Genomic DNA, 19811 nt, shown 5'->3' with positions numbered 1-19811 from the left:
CTTTCAGTCATGCCAAAATTAATTCTTGATCTGGGCTACTAGCATTAGCTCTAACACTTGCATGTGCCCACCTAGTTTACAAAAGGTGTTCGATAAATTGGTAGATGGTTGTGCCTGACTCTGATTCTAAGGATGACTTTCCGAAGTGGACCTCTTATTTAAATCAGTGGAAATAACGATGACAGAAACGCTCCAAGATTTTGTGTTATCTCTGAACTCCTCACGTGTTTTGTTTTAGTTTTTGTTTTCTCCAGGAAAAATGGAATCTCAAGCCACAGTTCTTGCAATAGGGATTTTGTAGATCAGAAGAAAATAAAATATTTCCCCTGAATGCTCAGGGATGAGGTTATATATCCCAGTTTTTGCTCTGCAAAGGTAACTTGAAATGAGTAGTGACAGGGGAGGTAGGATGTAATTGCCAAGGTTGACTAACATTTCTTGTAAGCCTTTAGTGCTTCCGAGTGTTGGATCTTGTAAATATTCATGTTATTCTGTGATTTAAATGAGTTGAAAAGTAGTTTCTGAAGGTGCATGACCATGAAAGTGTTATTCATGAATAGACGCTGATCTACTATGCTTCCCATTAAACCGAGGCTTAATTACTTGTAGACATGATTGAGAGTATTTTTCACAATGTTTTACTTTTAGAAAAATGCATGAAACAGTCATGTATTCCAGGTAGCATGTGACAGTAAGCGTGGAGACTTAAAGGTGACAACGAAAAGAAGCAAAGCAGGTCATAACTTCCCTGAGTTACCCTTTAAAGGTTCCTTTTTTCACACCCGTGTATAAAGTACTGTGTTGGAAGTTTAAAATGAGAATTCAGATTTTCATTATTGTGGTAATATTAAACAGTTTTGGGTTGTTCTTTGTTGTGCCTAATATTCAGCCGGTGTATGCCATGTTTAGCTAGCTGAAGAAAAGGTGTGCCCAGTTGGGAGGTTGTATAATAAACAAGGAGCTGGGAAGCGCTTTTGGTTGGTTTACTTGATTTTTCTTTCCCTGAAGCTTTCCCCCTTTTCCTGTCTAACTGGTCATTTCTCTGATGATAAAGTAGCATTTTATAAGGTCGTCTTCATCTGGCTTTGCATAGTCCTGTGCTTGAGTGTCTAAGTACATAGGTTTGTCGAAAAGAATGAGGAAGGTCCCACTTATTTTACTGCGGTTTTGAGTTTTGGGAAGGTGAAGTGGCTGCAGTGTAGCATACAGCTGGAGCATACAAGAGGAGCCCGTGAATGCCAAAAGAATGCTGCTGCGGCTGCAGCTGCCATTTGGAGAGTTAAGTCACCTGTGCATTGATGCAGCTGTACAGGTGAGGTGGAAGCTGTTTTAATTGGTTTCCTTCTGATACGAGAGTTTTGTCTTTGTTTCTTGGATCAGTTAATGAGAGGAAAGAAAATGAATTTTTCTGTTCCCGCAACTGTTCAGTTACAAGGCAAAAAGTAGCTCCTCATATTTCAGGGTAATGTGTGCCATCATCTTGGATGGGGAAGTTACAGGTCTTGCTGTCCAGAACTGGATTAACGAAGTCTTGCATTTAATTGTGTTCTGGCCAAAAAGCTTTTGTAATCTGTCTTTTATCTACCTCTAAAGTTCCAGGAATGCAAAGGGCTGCTCAGCTTTCTGGAAGTACTGCTGCAGCCAGCCTTTGCTGTGAGGAAGGTTAGTGCCTGTAGTAAGAAGGGTGTTGTGCTCCGCTTCTGCTAACCTAGGGTGTCCAGGGGAGCTGCTGCTCTGTCCCCTCCTGCTCCCTCCCACACCAGGCTGTGCTGCAGCAAGCTTCTGGGTGCGTGGACATGTTTCTGAAAATGGCATGAGTAAATAAGAAAAAACTTTTTTTTTGTACTGTTAGTATTTTTTTTTATGATGGGATGGAGGAGAAGAAAAGAAAAAGGCTTTTTTCAGTGAGGAGGCATGCATGTTGTTTGTAGTACTGTGACTCTGAGATTTTTGGCGAGTGTTTTTTAAAGCACCAAACAGCAGCCTTTACTTCAAGAGTATGTTCTTACAGTGCCTGAGGGGAAGACAAAACAGATGGCAGATTAATAAAAACTTGGGCTATAGATGTGAGCAGATAAGGAACTTTTCTAAGGACTACAAATAAAGTTAACTGAAGCCCATGTATCAAGTTTAGAACAAGTTTGTTGGTAATATAGAAATAATACCCATTTTACTGTCTTTCCCTCCTCTTCCACATATTTCTTTTTCTCTCTGCTCATGTACAGCAGTGAACTCATAATCCACCAAGCATTTTCTGCATTGATCCTCTTAAAAAAACTAGTATTAGCCTATATATGAGGCAGGCCAAAGAGGATTGAACACTGTGCTGCAAAATTAGTACCTGTTGGCCTCATTGCAAGGACAGGCGGGTTCCCTCTCTCCAAAGGGTGCTTTTGGCGCTGTGGTACAGCGTGGGCTTGAGAGGAGGACAGGAGATGGTGCACTGCGAGGAGCTTGGTTTGTGTGTTCCTGTGCAGGGTTGTGCATGCCGAGCAGGCATCCAGGTGATGGAGCACTGACAGAAAAGTGAGTAGGGAACGTCTGGCATTGGCAGACTGGGAAATCCTGATGTCCTCAGTGCATCTGATTACTCAGTGGAGCTGGGAGACGGAAGACGATATGCAAAGCAGGGGAAAGTTTATGGAGACGGGCATTTCTGCAGGGAAAGCAGGCAGGGGAGTAGAAGCTTCTGCAGACCTTGTTAGTTCTTTGCTGGTATGCAACGGAGAGACCAACTGGTGTCTGGAAGCTAAAGTGGGTCTGACACGACCGCAGTGAGGTGAGAGAGAGTGGGGGAGGCTGCTGTTCCCCTGTGCTTGAATATGGCCTGCCAGGTCTGGACAGATTTGCATGTGCTGCAAATGGGAGAGCTGGAGGAAAAGAGGGAAAAATGCATGAAACGTGATTATAGTTCTTGCTTTGTTCAAGAGTAGTTTTCAAGGGCAGGCTTTAACCATGTTTCTGCTGAGTTTTTCCTCCTTCCCCCAATATAAAGCAGGCATTCTTCTTGCCCCAGATGATTGGGTTTTATATGTATATGCTCAGTTGTGCTTGATTTTTTTTTTTTTTAATAAACAAATGATGCTCTATGAACTTTGTCATTGTATATACAAAGAGATGCATAGAAAAGTGGAGGCTATATATATTTTTTTTAAAGAATGTTTTTGTTCTCATTTCCACTGAAACAGATAATCTGTTATGGTTGGTTATTACTGGAAAAACAATGCAGCATGTAGGGAAGAGACCTAGAAACGTGAAAGTTCTTGGATTTGTATTTGAATTCTCTCTCAGTGTAAATTTGATGCATTCTGGGGAGAACAGAACAATATAGACTTTTTTTTTTAAAAAAACAAGGTGTGCTATGAATTTGTGTCTTAAATCAGGTCACTGAGGTTGTGCTTGGCTTTGCTTAGGTTTGTTGTAGTTAAACTCCCAAGTTTGAAATGCTTCAGAAGGAGCTAGCTGTCTTTTGCATTGTTTAGCATAAAATAGGCTGGTCAGAGTTTGTGTGAGGACACACTAAATTTGATAATTTTTGAATTGTAAAATGCATTATTGTACCTTCCTGGTTTGCAAGTCACATCTTGTGACAGTAGGAAAGAATAAACAGGCTATGCCTTGTGGTGTTTGGGACTGTCATATGTGCAGGGGTAGCACTGGTTTGTTTGCCAGAGTTATAGTAACTTGTAAGAATGTATATTGATATATTTTAGAGATACCCTTCTCTGTGCTTTTACCTCATCCAGTAATGCTTGAATTTATTCAGAAGACATTTATTAAATCACATTTAAGAAATAAAATCCCAGTTGTTAATGCAAGCAGAACACTTGCCTGTTCAGTGAAACCAGATGAGATTCCTCTTGCTCACTCGAGGATATAAGGAAGACAGAGTTTGTGGGAAGAGGCTATACTGTTCATTGGACCAACTGATATAATTGGGAAAGCGATGGGAGTATAGACAGGCTTTTGGACAATCAGTCTTTTCCCAATCTAATAAAATATTTATCATCCTTCTTTGTAAGCCCTATCTTGAAATGTTCTTGCAAGGCTCTGTAATTCTTGCCAGACATTGTAGTGTGGGCCATGAGATATTTCTTTGTGTAAATTTGTACTTAATTTGAGTATGATAAGAATTGTCTGCAAAGCATTTGAAAACGGAGGAGTGTTCTGCACACAGTACTTAAAATAGTCAGGGCCCTGACCTTGCTAGCAGGTTTGTGTGGGGGGAACGTAGCTGAGGCTGGGGGTATGCATGCAGAGTTTTACCTGTAGGACAGGGGCCCTGCACAAACATACTGTTCTGACCTCTCAAAAAACCTCAAACAAAATAAACTGCAGTAGTAACAGGGCAGTAATACTTTAGTTGGTCATTTTGCATATAGAAGGCTGCTGGAGCAATGCTGTGCTCAAAGCCTTTTTTTTTTTTTCCTCTTCCACATCTGTTGTTTCTTTTAACAAAAAGCATGTAAAACGGCCAGAGGCAAGAAATTATGCATTCCTGTTTCCACTCAGCAATTGCATAATTACTAAGGATTTGCTAGAGATGCATATGTATGCACACACAGGTCCCCTTCCGTGTTTGGCTGTAGAGGTACCCTACCTGAAGGGTCCATTTATCAGAAAATTAGTCATCCATCAGAACTGTAGTTGTAAAGAAAATAACTTTGATAGAACTAATATCCCCCCCGACCCCACCAAGAACCCGAAACAAAACAAAAAAACTCCCAACCCTGCAAAGCCACTAAAAAGTATCTGTCTTTTGCTAAGGAGTAAGAGTTAATCCCCCCCCCCCCCCCGCCCCCGTTAAAATCTAGTGTTACTTAGATGAGAGAATGGCTGCCTCTTCTTGAAATTATTGGGATTGTTAAAAATCTGCAGTTACATGTTCAGATGCTTGGCCTTATTGAAGTAAGCTTACTATTCAGTTGAACCTGACTAGGTTTTTACTCAGTGCCAGTGAAATTGATAAACTGCCTTGAAAGGTCATCCTGATTATCTGCTAGGTAAGTGAGACATAGAATGGCCTTTTCGTTTCACTTTTGCACAGGAATTAGTTGTGAGGGATTATATGATAAATACGTAAAACGGACCTTTTCATAGGCTTAAGAGCTTTCCTCTCTGCAGCTCTGTCTCCCCAAAGAATCTAAAAAAAAACCCAAACCGACCGATATGTTTACATTCACAGCATATTAATTGTTTAAAATATTTGACTAGCTATTTTCAGTGAGGGTGGATACTACTGAAATAGTTTTGTCTTCAAATATGCAAATAAGTAAAGTAATTCTAAGTGTATCTTGAATCTCATATTTTATGTGTCTAAGGGATTTATTATTACAATGGCAGAGGGAGTGTGACATAAATCTCTTTCATACAAACACATACGGCTGCATGAATTAAATGTGTGTATTTGTATTTGCTTACAGAATTAAGATGCTGATAAGAAGACATTCTGAAATGGTTGAATTTCCCTGTTTGGAATTGATTTTTTAAAAAAAAAAAAAAAAAAGGATCTGCTTGCATCTGCTCCTATGTGCATAGATTGATTGTGCATCAAATGGTACAATGCTGATATTCAGGAATTCCACTGAGGTTTTTAAGAACTTCTTTTTCTTGCTTTAGTACTGACAGCCACCAGGGGAAAAAGTAACCATTATTCAGAGCCTGTCTTCTGTTCTCTAATTTAATTGTTGGCTTTTATGAGCGTTCAGTTCCTGTTGCTGCATGTCTGCCTCTGTTTTTCTTCGTAGCTATCCCTTCATCTTCTGGAATAGGATGCAGATTTATTATATGTCAATTGCTTTGGAAAAAGAAATTTCTCAACAGATTATGAAATGATGCTTTTGATCAGGTGAAGCATCTGATGGCCTTTGCACCCTCTGGTTTCTGCTTCGTGTTTGCTGAGAAGACTGTACACATTGAAGATCGATTTGCTGCTGTATGAAGGATGGTGCCGAAATAGGGCTGGGAGCATGTCTGGGAGAAGGGACGAGTGCAGCAGAAAATACGTTGAGCTGGAGTGGTTAATGTTTGTCTGTGGAAGGCAAATTGAGACAGCTGTGCTAATTTCTATGCAATAAATGGGCTTTGGGAGTCAAAGGTGTTAATGTGACCCTGTCATTACATGGCGCTCAGTAGTGAAGGGAGCTTTGAGGTTCCCACAGAGAGATCTTGGGCTGCATATTTCCATGGCAACTGCCATCACTTACACATTTACAACCTTTGATTAAAGATACAAAAAGGAGGGGAAAACCTTTTAAACATTACAAATGTAAAGCTTTAAGCAGATCTTTCATTTTAACAATATCCCTTATTTACATTCCTTGGAGTGTGGAGGTTTCATAAGGAACGCAGCTGTCCTTTCCCCATTTGGTAGACTTCGAGATGACATTTTGGGGCAAATGTGATGTTCTGGAGATAGCTATCTGACTTTGATCATAGCTGCGCTGACATCACTCCACCAATTCACTTTATGTTTATTTATGTTAGTGTATTTTGTACCAAAATCATACTTGAAGTCTATTATGCAGGGAGATTTGTGTCTCTGATAAAAGAGTTTGTGCAAAAAACCTAATTCTCTGTTGAATAAAACTTATTTTTAAAGAGGAGGAACATGAGATATACCCTAAATTATAGTCTCTTAAGCAGTACAATGGCAAAGCCTTATGCTCGTGGGGAGAGCAAGCTGTTCCTGCAGAAACTGAGGCTTGCTGTTGGCTTGCAAACTGTGTGGAAGGGCATGTTTATGCTTGGTGCATCTTCCCATCTCTCCCTCCTCTACCCCACCTGCATGTTCTTGAAAGTATTTTACTTCATGCTGTGGTGGCCAGGTAGCAGTGCCGTGAAAGGAGTGCTCTCCGTTCAGGTCGGGTATTTTTGTGTCTAATGCTCATGTGCAGCATGTTGCACTTTCTGGGAATTTCTCACTGCTGGAAAGCAATGGTATTTTGGAAGCAAATTGACTAATTTTCCATTATATTTTTCTGGTTTGGGGTTTTTTTTTCCACCTGCCACTATTTTTGAATCATCATTGGGGAGATGGAGGAAATAATGAATTTGCTAGTGGCTTTCATGGTTATGCTGCCAAAAGTTGAGCTGTAATGTCAGGACTAGCACAGTGGGAGCTCTGAAGAGGGATGAAATAAAGCTGTATTTCTTCTGTGCCTTTACTTTGGGCAGCTGAAATCTGGTTTTGGATTGGACTAATCAGTACTGACTGTAGGTGAGGGCAGAAGTGGCTGGCCATGACTGACTCAGTGAGAGAACATGACAATGTAAAGGGCTGTTTTGCTAGCGACTGTATGCTGAATTTCTCCAGCACTTCACCATCACATCTCTTCTTTCAGAAGGAGGAATTGTATACGTACTGCTAAGCCTAATGCCTGGTGATTGGTAGTTTAAATGGACAGGGCTGGCTACGGTTGCCAAAACAGGGAGTTTTACTGCTACAGATGTATTGTTCCATCTGAATTTCTAAGGCTGAGCACACTGTATGGTTATTAGTAGCCTCATGTGCTGCTTCTGCTGGGACTGTGAAGGGCCCTTCATGCTGCTCATGTACAAACCCTTAACATTCCTTGAGAAAGTTTTTTAGTACTGAAAGACCTGGTTGGTTACTGCGCAAAGTTCATAACAACTATGCAGATGTGACTGGAAAGTTCATGATACTGGGATATGTATAAGGATGTCCTCCATTATAAAAGAGAAAGGGGGGAAAAAAAGGAAGAAAACTTGGAGGAAAAATTAAAAGGAATTGTGAAATACTTTTTTTTGTCATCCAGGCTCGTTATGGTTATTGATGCTGTCATTAATCCATGCAATTTTGGGTTGGGAATGGTTTTCAGTAGCTGTTGTGATATGAGTAAGTACTTCTGGCTACCCTGTGAAATAAGAGAAGTAACTGCTGCCTGCTTGGGATCTAAATACGCTTTTGAAAAGCAGCAGCATACGGAGGTCAGCCTTATGTCAGGACTGTATGTCAGAGGGACTTCTTGGCATAGTTACAACATTTCCCACCGTTTTCATGAATCAGAAAGGTGGGGTTTGGGATTAGTCATTGGGGTTTTTTTTTTTTGGTTTTGGGGTTTTTGTTTGTTTGTTTGTTTGTTTTTTTAAATAGTCAGAGGATGAGGCATCGTTTGGCAACTTTTGTTTTTAACCAGAGTTGAATAACTGCATTTTAAGGATGAAGCAACTATTGGATCAAGTTGCCTTACCACCTGAATACAGGACATCATGTGAGTGTATCCAGTTACACCCATGAAGAGGGTGGTCATTTGTCTTCTGATGGAACAGTGCTCTCAGTGAAATGCCAAAGTCACAAACCCCCTTTCTAAGGTGGTTTTGTTCTCGTGGTTAGTCACCAAAGAATGTTGTCAGCTCCTGCGATGGGGCGAGAGAGCACTCCCATACCTGTTGTATGGTGCAGAGAGTGGATTGTGTCAGTGCTTGAGGAAAGGAAACCTTATCTGTTAGCTTGCTTCTGTATCATTTAAAACTAAGATTTTAACTGCTATTTTAGTGTCATGAAGTCTTGTTTAGGAGCTTTGTGAGGTTTTATGTCCTGTTTTGTCACTGAGGAATAATAAGAAGCAAGCTCCAGATACATAATACTATTTGCGACTTCCTAAAAGGCAGATGGAGATGTGTACAGGTGTGGAACTGAGTTGTCAAAAATTAAGGATCTTGAAAGCGCATGTTGAATTTGGAAGATGGGCATGTAAAAAGTGGGATGGACCCTGATGATGTGAGCATGTGCCTCCAGTTGGAAAGGTGCTGCGGCAGCTCTGGACTTGTGTGTTCAGAGTGATGTCCGGGGAGTTTCGGTGATCAGTTCGTCCAGATCCTGAAGTGTCTGTCTGGATAAAGCTCAGCTGGCATAGGTACGTACGTAGCAGATAATAGTGTAGCCTTGGTTCAGAATTTGCATGTTTTTATGTTGGCTTCTGAAAAATGCTTTAATGGTTTCACTAAAAAGAGCAGTGTGGATTTTTAATGTAGTACTTTCATTATAGCCACTAGCACCATGAAAATGTTTGTTTAGATGCCATGTAGGGTTGTGATTGCTGCAGTGGCTTCAAAAGCTCTTCACATGACTTTAGTAGGCTTTTTTGAGACCCTTCCTGTGGTGTTGAAAGTCCTTTGTGATTACATGAGGTCAAGATGTTCAAGCCTTGACTTTTAAGATTTCATACACTTTAAAATTGTGAATGTGGTATTAATACTGAGATGCTATATTTAGTTATCCAGGCAAGATGCTATATTTAGCTATGCAGGCAATATGCTGTAACTTTTTTTCTTTACACCTGCCACCTGTGAGTGTGCCTTCCCTTCACAGACAGAGGAACCTTTGGTTAGGGTTAAAATTAATCAAATATTGACAGTAAAGCCATGAGCATTTTGTAGGCCATGCCATCTAATAATGGCATACATTAAGATTCTTGTGGGAAGCAAGAAAATATAAAGTTTTACTGCTGAGGTAGTGACGATAATGATGCCTATTGATTTCAGCATGCAAAGAGGAAAAATACAGAGTTTTGAGCCACTGTGTTCATTTCAGCAAGTCATTTTTTGAAAATGTATTGGTGGAACTATTTGTACTGTTGTGAGCCAGAACACTGTCAGGTGGGTACTGCCTGTACTGGAACAAGCAACTTTATTGTTTCTTGAATCACCCTGAGTATAGGAATGTGAAGGCCCAAACTGTAATAAAACTGGATGATTATTTCTTTTCACTCAAAGTGAAAAGCTGTAGCTAAAATGAGATGTAGTTTTAATTCTTGATGTTTCCTTTCCTTTACTTCGAAGCAGTTGATAAAACCATAGTTGATCCATTGCTTTTAAAGACAAGTATATTCCGTGGGACTTAGAATTCAGGCTTTATTAGAATTAACATCACTTTAGTCTAAATTTTAATATGAAGCAGCTTAGATATGCACATGGGTAGAGTAAAGCTGGTATTCTAGTTAATTTTTAGTGACTAGTATTTGTAGGTTATGTAAATCAGGTTAGATATGTAGCATTTCTAACACCTAGGACAAAGAAGAATTGTACATAAGGTTTGCTTTTTGGCTGCCTAAAATTCCCAATGCTGTCATGTACAACAAATGTACACATAGCCGTCTGTTCTTTTTGCAAATGATGTGCTACAGATAGCCACATTGGCACAGATTTTCCAGACTCATCATGCTGAACCAACAGTGGGACGCGTGCCAAAGGGTTAAGTGTGTAGAATAAGAGGCAGGGCAACGCGGTATCCAGCACAGCACCAGTGGTGTAATGATCGTCTTTTCTGGGGCTCTGTTGTGATTTGTAAAGCTTGTGCAATAATCTTTTGAAACCTTGTATTTATATTACTACTTTCAGTGCTTGGGTTTGCAGCAGAGGCAGGGAGTGGGAAGGTGAAAGCTGTTAGCTTTTGTAAAACGCACAGCAAAATGCAAAGTTCAGCAGAGGCTCTGACTTGTTAGCCCAGCTGTCAGCCAGTGGGCTACTCATATGAGTAAAATACTCGTGCTTGTTTCGGGATCTGGCTCTGTGGCAGGTGGAAATTGGAGGTCATGGAAACAGCCGAGTGTTGGCTGCAGCAGCTGTGGCATGCTTCTGGACTTTGGCTGTAACCCCCTGCTCAGCTCTTTGGCAGGAGGACAGAGCAATGTGGTCTAGAGCCTGAGGTCAGCTACTCAGGCTTTTACATCTGAGGTGCGTGTGGAACAGCCTAGCTCTGAAAGTGGTAAAGGGGAAGAAGCTGTGACAGCAGTGAAGACCGGTAATGAAGCTTTCCGCTTCTTGTCGTGGCCATCTGTGGAGTTGAAAACGTGTCTGTGAGCTTTAATCTGTGCTGCGTAATGGCTGTCTTGGTACACAGGGGTCATGTAGGCGTGCATTGAGCAGGAATACATTGATTAATCAAGAAAGTGTTCCAGTGTGAACAGGAAGCTGTTAAAAACGTGGGCTTTTCAGCAGCGCTTCTCTGTCTCAGCTCTGTCTACTGAAATAATGCAGTTTATTTGCTTCTTGACTTGAATGTTTTAAGCACTCGGCAAAACTTGCATGTAGTCAAGATTTCTGTATCTACTTACGTTGCTGCCATGTTTTTCCACTTCTTAAGTTTCTTAATGTGCCTATGATCGTTTTAAGGTTATAAAGCACTTCTTATTTGGGATATCCCAAAGCAAGAATTGCTTTCTCCATTTTCAAAACTCCTTGCTTTGCGTTTAATACCTAATTGTATTTGTTTTTCAAAGTTTGTGTGAAGAGATTTAAAGATTTTTGTGTGACTGTGGTGTGGGATGGACCAAAGGTGTTTAATCTTCTACAGTTGATGAAGACGCGAGCTTTTAAAAATGTTTGGGAAGCAGAGAAGAAAGCAAACTGAGATTTAACTGAATCTTTGAGAGGTTGTGGAGGAGACTATGAAGGCTCCTGAAACATTGATCCCAACAATCAAACGCTGTCTAATATAACCAAATTCAGTAGTTGCCTTTGTGTGGAGAGGAGGGACTTGAGGGTTGGGAAAGGACAGGCTTTGTCACTTTCTCAATTAATGATTTCCATTTCCTGCAAATATCCAAAAGACTCAAGTGTAATTGATGGTTTTATGATACTACCAGGGCTGTTGTGTTCTGGAGGCATTTGAGGGCACCAAGCAGAGCTTTGGTGTGTTAAGAGTTCATGGTATATAAATACCTGTGGGAGACACAGTCCCTCCCTCGAGAAGTTTACAGCCTAGTTTGAAACAAGGAGAAAGTGAGCCTCAGGGAAGGGGGAGAAGCAGAATTTGGAAGAGCTGGTTAAAGGTAATTTGTGTGGTCCTGCTGCATCCAGTCACCGAGCTGTGCCTTTGGCCGTTGTATCTGAAAGTGGTTTCCTGTAAGTCTTGCTGTAGATGTGGATCACAAATGCGTGGGGGAGAGAAAGAGGGCAGTAGCTGTTAGTTTGAGTAAGCTGCAGAACGAAATGGGTGCAGGGCAGGGAATATGAGTGTCAGCCACAGGTCTGAGCTGTGTGGCTTGGTGTCAGACTTCAGGAGTGGGTATCTAGCAAGGGGGCAGAGTTGGGAAGGATGGAAAACTGGATAAAAGGAAACAATTACGGGATTTAAGTGTCCTCACAGAAAAGATGATTTTGGTGGCTCTTTGAGAATGAGGATAGTGAGGATCTTGTCTAGATTTTCTTTTTCAAGTAAATGTGTGATGTGGGGAAGAGAAGGTGACTCGTTTTGAAGAAATACACCTGCGCAATTTGTAGATGCCGAGGTTCTGTTCTGGAGTGAAACTACAGCATGTGTTACTGATCTGATGAAAGCTGAACTTTGTATTGTTCTGATTCACACATTTCCTTCTTGGTATACGCACTGCAAGTGTGTTAGCAAAGCCCACAAGCATGTTTTTTTCTCTCCATCTCTCCAATTTATTGGGAAATAGATATCTAGTTTTATTTTCGAAGGTATTTCCACAGAGAGGTAAATTTGTGCCATTTTGTAAACCTAGGGAAGTTTACTGGTATCCTCCTTCTGCCAGGGCACAAGAACTTGCACATCTACTGCTGCTTATTATCAAGTTCACAATGTGATAAAAAGTTAAAGATAACACAATTGATTATTGCTTGTGTATATGTATCTAGGTATAGCAAATGTGTTGTGAGTTCATTTCTACAAATGGATTTTCCCTGAGGTTTGCATGCAGTCTGCGCTGATTGATCCTCAGTGATAGCTGTATCGATAAGCTAAGTCCTAATAGGCAGCTGGTATAATAGTGTGAAGTGGGTTTTTGGAGGGCAGCCTTATTGGAATATGGCTCTCATTAGAGGAGAGCACCACATTTAAAGTCATTTTAGTTATTGATGTAGCAGTAGTGCGTTGTGGAGGCAGTGCTGTTACTCCAGGGAGAAGGTGGAAATGCCTCACATCACTCAGCTGTCCTCCTGCTGATTAAGGAGTGACACTGTCCAAGATGCCTTTCAGAGGCAGGCAATTATTTTCAGCCGGAGAGATGTTAACCAAGAACTGAAGCCCGAGGGGAGGAAAGGGTGAACAGGGCTGGAGAGGGATGGGGGCACTCACAAAACACATAGCGTTTATTCTGCTGCTTCTGAGTATTGGTCCCTCTTTAGAAAGCTTTCGCCATTTGCATGGTGAAGCATTTCTTGCTTGTGGCTGACTGCGCAGAGCTAAGTGTTCTGTTTCATATTCTTATTTTTACACTTGCTTAAATATAAAACAACTTAGTGCTAACTTGCATCCTGCTGTATAGTTAGTGAGACCAGCACAGATGCTTTTTATTCTTGCTACTCTTTGCAGATATTATTGGGGTTTTTGTTTTGTTTTTGTTTTAATATTGATCCAAAACCTAGTTTTAAGCAGCAAAGGGATTTATATCCAGCAGGCTGCTGCCATGCAGTCATTATTTTTGCGGCAGACTCATTAGTTGATAACAAAATTCAGGCCATTGCCAACTGCTCAAGGCAACCTTTTGCTACAGTCTTTGTAAGAGAGCTGTGAGAACAGCCATGCAGCTTGGGTTGCAGGTAAGAAATTAATTTTTTAGATATTTTGTAAGGCAGTATAAATTGAAAGCTCATTTAAAGATTCTTTATCAAGTAAACTAGTTGTCATAATAGAGAAAAATTTAGTAGCAGCAGAAAATAATTGTCTTAAATTGTAAAACGCTGTAATCTAGGCGCCAGATGAGAGAGGTTTATATAGTGTTGTCACTGTTGACTGACCGATTTCATTACATCATAACTAATAGTGAAGCTGTTTGAATTACTGAGGAGATTGAGATTTCTTAACTGACTGTGAGTCATATTGCCTATGTGTGGAGATTAACTGTAAATGATTTTATGTTTATGTGTACATTGGAAAGGGATCTCTTTCTCTGACTAGTCGTCTTCAATTTCTGTAATAGCCTTGGTCCAGCCTCAGAGTACTCCGATACACACAGGTAGGTGTAGTCCCTGCAAACAGCAATGCCTGAGCGGGTGCCTCAGTGGTGTTGTGAAAAGACCTATTGGGAAGCTGTCATCTTTTGTTGGTACATTGTATATAGATACTGTATGTTTTTGATTGCCATACAGCTTAAATATGAAGAATGAATGAAAAACCCCTTTGATGTGTGTATTATTTAAATTGTAGCTGAGCAGGCAGCTGCTTTGTTTATACTTTGAGCCTGCAAAACTGTAGTTTGAATCTTGAGATCTATTTTGAAGACATCAGATTTCAGAGACATCAGACTTTGAAGTGATCTGTGTTGGTGTATACAGAATAATCTGTGTTTATATAAGTAACTGGCAGTTGAATATCAGTATTTTTTTCCCAAAGAACAGCCATATTGAAGTTAGAAGAATAAATGGGGCCGATGATGGGGACAGGGACAGACCTCAGTAGTGGTTGTGCTGTAGAATGTAATACTGGGTTTTCTGGTTATTGCTATTAAATCATGCTGATGCTTTTGTTTTAATAAAGAACTTAGGGTATGTACTGCATAATTAGTATATGCTTTTTCTGGTTTTGCACATTTAAAATCTAACTGTACCTTGATTATTAGCATCACTGAAGCTCACTTGAATAAGCAAACAGAACTCACTCCACACAAATCCAAAATCAGTAGGGTGTTGTTTGCAAATATGTGCAAAACAAAAGGCAAACCAAGATTAAAATCTGCCTTTTAGGAAACATCAGAATAATCTTTCATGCTTCTGAAAGTTCTCTTTTCCTTAATAACAAGAATCTATTAAAATACTGAAAGGATGCTGTTATATTTTAATGATATTGATGCTTTGTCTAATAAACAGAGAAAACAAAAGGGGATGGGAATCTGTGAGCATTTTGAGAAGCTAAGAATTTAAGTAGAAACTTGCCTTATGTTCAGTTAAGAGGGGTTTCTTTTTTAATCTGTTGGAATGTTTCATTACCTTGATCAAGGTCTAAGTGAACCTATTAATTCTTAATTAGTTTTTTTTTGTTGAATTTGGTTAGGAAAGGAAAATTGAAACTGTCGCACTAAGAAAAAGAGTGGAGTGAGAGAAATGAACCTTTGTCACTTTGGGTTGTTTTGTGGTGGCTGGGCATGTACTGCTGTCTGAGACTTGAATGTCTTGAAATGACTTCTCCCCTCCTATAAAAACATACCTCTCTGTGTGTATATATATATATTTATTTATATCTGGGGAGATGAGCAGATAGCAGACAAAATAAGAGCTGAGGATGTAGAGTGCAGAATGGGGAAAGCTTTTATATTAAGTGAGAGCATGGAACAAGAGTCAGATACCTCTCTAGAGGAAGTCCACTTTTGTTGAGATGGGATTTATTCCTGAAAAATGTTGTGACAGAGTAGACGGTGGCCATGGGTCAGGGTGCAGTGAGCACAGGACAGGTGCAGGCAGGAGAGCAGCGTTTGGCCTGGAGGTGGTAGGTCCTTCAGAAAGAGTTTGCTCTTGTCAGGCTTTACTTGGTTTTGGTTTGGCTTTCGGGGCTGCTGGGAGATGTGGTTTGTTTTCATGGGTGCAGGTGGCTTTTCTATGCGCTCAAAGCGATTTGAGAGGGTGGTCCCATCTGTTGGTGGGAGATGTGCGTGGTACAGACCTGCTTTTCTCCCGAATGGCTGAAAACTGACACACGGTGCAATTTTGGGGAATGGTAAGCTGATACTTTTGATCTGGAGTAGCTGTCTTTGGTGCCTCACTCTGCGGTTGGTGCTGGTTACCCCATTTTCTGTCTGGGTATGTAGCTGTGTCTGCTTTTTTTTTTTTTTTTTTAGCTAATCAGATGCCATGTGATTGGTGTCTTGCATAACTCACTCTTTCTAGGGCCTGGTTTATTAATGCACTTCAGTGCAGAGTATTCTGCCTTTGCTTTTGTACCTGTCCATCACATTGTAATTAGTTTTCCCCTGAGCTTTGCAGGTGCTGGAAGCCAAGGGCAAAGGTACCAGTGCTGCAGCGTGGCTCAGCAGGTCCTCTGCTGACCTGGTGGCAGCGGCTGCCGCTGTGGGAGCCTCGCCAGGGCTCCTGCCTGCTGCCCACTGCCTCTTCTCCCAGCCTGCCTCCAGACCGCCCGCCTGGTGAGTACGGACACCCCAAATGGGCTGTTACAGAGGCTTCGCAAAGGGGCCCGCTGGGCCGCCCAGGGTGTCAAGGAGCCAGCCGCAATGAGAGGTAGCAAGGAGAAACAAGTGTTCCTCACGTTAAAGTTGTGGCCCCTTCCACTGCTTCTCTCTTTTTACACAAAGCACATTTTGCTGGAGCATGCATTTATTTATTTTAAACCCACAAACCCTTGTATTTGCAAAGTATTTTTCATGGTGCAATTTTTATTTGTGTACGGAGAATTACTGCTTTTTAGTGGCAGACTTGTGCTGTAAGTGAAAGCTGAAGAAGTGTAGTTGCAGATTTGGAGTGGACAGTGTTCATATTTCCTTTTTTCGTTACTCTGTCAAGAGCTAAATGGTTAGAACAATGAAGAGAGGTTTCCGGTTACTATATTTGTATTAGCTGACTGCATGTTTTTCTTACTAACGAAATGTGGCTAACCAAGTAGTTGGCATCTGCTATGAGAGAGGGTGAATGGGATAGGGAAGTATCAGTTTTATGACTTGGTACTGCAGTAAAACTTAGCAATTTCAGCAATTCAGAACGATCCTGGCAGTTTCACATTGTTTTACTGCGTGAACAAAGTAGCTATTGTTCTTCTGGTTGTTGCTGTTTGCCTTCATCAGTGTAAAATAAGGTCCGCAAGAACTGCTGTGAAACTAAAGATCTCCTTTGAAAGAATTACAAACGTTTGGGATTAGTCCGGCACTGCTTCCGCAGGGTGAGCAAGGACCAGATGGGAGTGCGTAGCACAGCATGCCAGAGCAGGAGCCCGCGGTGCATGCTGGCTTTTGGAGTTAGGATGGCTTGTAAAAACAATGCTGACAAAGTCGCCCCATTGCACTAGCTTCCAGAGATGCAAACAATCAAAGAGGCTTGGGGAGGGCTGCAAGGGCTGACGTGCCACATCTCGTTCCGCCTCTGGGAAAGCCACAGTATAACCAAATACAAAATGAAGAAGTTTGTTTTTAAAAGTTTTGTGGGACTTTGGGTGATAGCCTCGTGGTCGTGAAATTATGCGGACGACACAAATCTGCGGTTTGAATCTCACAGCTGGAAGGAAAATTTTCAAAAGGCTTAATAAAGTAAGATGCTTAAATTTGCCTGAAAGACTGAAGTAAAATAAGTGCATAACCTGACTTTCATTTTCTCCTTTTATATTAAATGTTGCTTTAAACTTTAAAGGCATCGGTCAATTAAAAAAGTCTGTACCTTTCTAAAATGTTTTTTTAATAAATATAACTAATTATTAATATACATTGTAGTACCTAACATATAATATATATACTAATATGTATTATTATAAGTAATTATAGTAATTACATTATTAATCATGTAAATACAAATTTTCTTGTCTGGAAATCTAGTGGAGGACAGGATCCTGAAGGGCCCTATTTGCTTGAAGTTCAGATGTTATTCTGAGGACGCATGAGGAACTTCGAGAAGAAGTAACAAGTTATACCTGTTTCTTTGATTTGAGAAGCTACTAGTTACAAGCTCAGGAATCTTACAGCTGTTATTATAGGATCTGCTTTCTTGCTTTGGATTTGCGGGTGACAGAAGCAGACGAAATATTTCAGGAGGTAGTCAAGAATGGAGAAGGGAGGCTGCTTGAGCTCATTGCCAACTGATAGGTTTTGTCCATGTTTCTAGGTGATGGAGATTATTTCCTGAGGGGACCACCCATGCCTTCAGAGGCTTGAGGCTTGCGGGGCTCCTGTGGAGCATGTTTAACTGCATGTTAGGAGTAGCACTTCCACACCAGGTACTAGATCAGTGGTCCTGCTCTGCTTGAGAATTTTCCGTCTTCTGGAGGGAAAGACTGGCGGGGGAAGAAAGATCCTTACGTTGTGCTGGCCCATACTGTTGGCTTCAGTCTGGTGGATGATTTCCAGAGCGATGGCTTCTGCTAGTGTATTTTCAGTAACCCTTCAGCCCATGTGTCTTCATCAGACTAGCAGTAGCAGTGAGAGCACAAATGCTTTGGTTGAATGATAATTTGGGCAGAGATATGTGGTACCAAGAGAGATGAGACAGTTCCTCCAAACTATTGCTACCATAGGCAAAACACCACATACCGTTGCTCTCCTTTTGCTCCAGACTGTCCCAGATGGCTTCAGATCCTGTGTCAAGTTTTAAGAGAAAGTTTTCTGAGGTCTGGCATGCATGCAGAACACACAGTGTCTCGAGGCTGAAATTTACCTTCCCATTAATTTGATTTTACAGTCTATCACTTTCCTGGCCTGCGATGGGATTTTTCTCCACATGGGATTTCTCAGGAAGGCTCTTAATTATCATGTGCAACTTGGGGAGTTCCCTTTGCATTACCTTCAGCTGATGTTCTGTCATTGTACTTAGGTTGTGATTTATATTGTGTTAAAATTGCTGTTTATGAATTACACCTGCACTGTGCTAGAGTTTGTCTAGAATTTGAGAAGTAAATGGCATAGCACAATGTAAGCAAAACATACAAAATAAATGTGTACTGAAACACTTCCTTTGCGTTAGTATGAAATGTCTCTCAGTTAAATATGCAAAAATATGCAGAGAGAACACTTGCAATTATGCCATGGAAGGTTGAAGGAGTTAGTATGGAGAACTTGTATTGAAATGATTCATGGCAAATAAGAACAGACTTAGAGGAGTGTGGCTTTGTGAAGGAGACTTTTTAAAATCTACGTGGGATTTTTCAAAGCTGTTTATACAGCCAAAGAGAAATTAAGAAGAGTTTTTTCAAAATAATTTTCAGATAGTTGACTAAGTAGAGCTTTGCTCTGTAATGACTAGATGTTATGTTTCCAAAGCATGTATGTACTGATGCTTGGGTTTAGCTTCCAACTTGGTAATGGATTGGGCAGTCATACTGCGAAAAATCTGTGCTGTAATGAGGAAATTTGTTTGGTTGGTTTTTTTTTTTTTTTTTTGTTTGTTTTTTTTTTTTTTTGAAAAACAGAGAAATGTATTCAAAACAGCCAGAAGACTGATGGCTGCCTTGCTCTTTGTTGTCTTTCTCAGAGGTCTATGCATGAAGTATTTCTGAGTCCTGCATGGGATCATGAGGTTTTCTCTTTCTAAGGAAAGAGCACTCGGAGCTGTGGTCAGGTGAGCGGGGTGCTGCCCTGAAAAGGGGTTATGCTGCAGAGCCATGCATGCTACTGCTACAGCTGTGCTGCAGCTTTCCTTGCTTCTGGAGCTTGTAGCTACAGTTGTATTGTAAAAATACTCAGCAAAAATGTAAAAGTTAAGAAGAATCTTGATAAAGCCAGGCAAACATCTTGGGAAAACAGTTGTCTTGTATCACACCAGAATTACAGCAGCTAGTATCCTGCCTGCCTCTTCAGTGCCTCCTCTTTTGCCTGAGACAAGAGGGTGGTGAGGTGGGGTGGTGAGGTTCAGCTTGTCTGAAGTGAAAAGATTATGTGATGAAAAAAGTAACCCAGTACTTCCCTGAAGAAAAGCAAATTAAAGGTGTTACCTTAGCCCCTGAGTAGCATGGACCTCTGGAATGACTGGGTGAAATTCTGTACGGAGCCCTTGAGTTTGTCCACTACTCTAATTTTCCTCATCCAGAAAATGAATCTCTCCTCATTTTGTTACTAATGATTGCAAATCCTGTACATCATCTTATTTCCAATGATTAATTACTCTCCGCCTTGAGAGTCTGCACATTTTATTGTTGATCTTCAGTTTCTAGCTGCTGTATCTTTTCTCTAAGCTCTACGTTG

At 40.8% G+C, this 19811-nt stretch overlaps 1 protein-coding gene across 10 annotated transcripts in view; it reads left to right on the top strand.

Moving 5' to 3' along the window:
* Window positions 1-19811, top strand: part of SEMA4D (semaphorin 4D) — a 99688-nt gene that overhangs the window by 3027 nt on the left and 76850 nt on the right. The window contains exons 1-2 of one of the 10 annotated variants that reach the window (XM_069775846.1): window positions 2316-2526; window positions 19102-19188. The exons of 7 other annotated variants lie outside the window; for them this stretch is intronic. The gene's annotated coding sequence lies outside the window, so the exon portion shown is untranslated. Of the gene's footprint in view, window positions 1-2315; window positions 2527-2608; window positions 2780-19101; window positions 19189-19811 lie in introns of those variants that run through there. 2 more of the 10 variants (XM_069775843.1, XM_069775847.1) reach the window with 2 other exon arrangements.

The sequence above is a fragment of the Haliaeetus albicilla genome, chromosome Z, assembly GCF_947461875.1.
Source record: "Haliaeetus albicilla chromosome Z, bHalAlb1.1, whole genome shotgun sequence".
Lineage (NCBI taxonomy): Eukaryota > Metazoa > Chordata > Aves > Accipitriformes > Accipitridae > Haliaeetus > Haliaeetus albicilla.
Note: the sequence above shows the minus strand (reverse complement) of the source record. Positions and strands in the feature narration are given on the sequence as shown.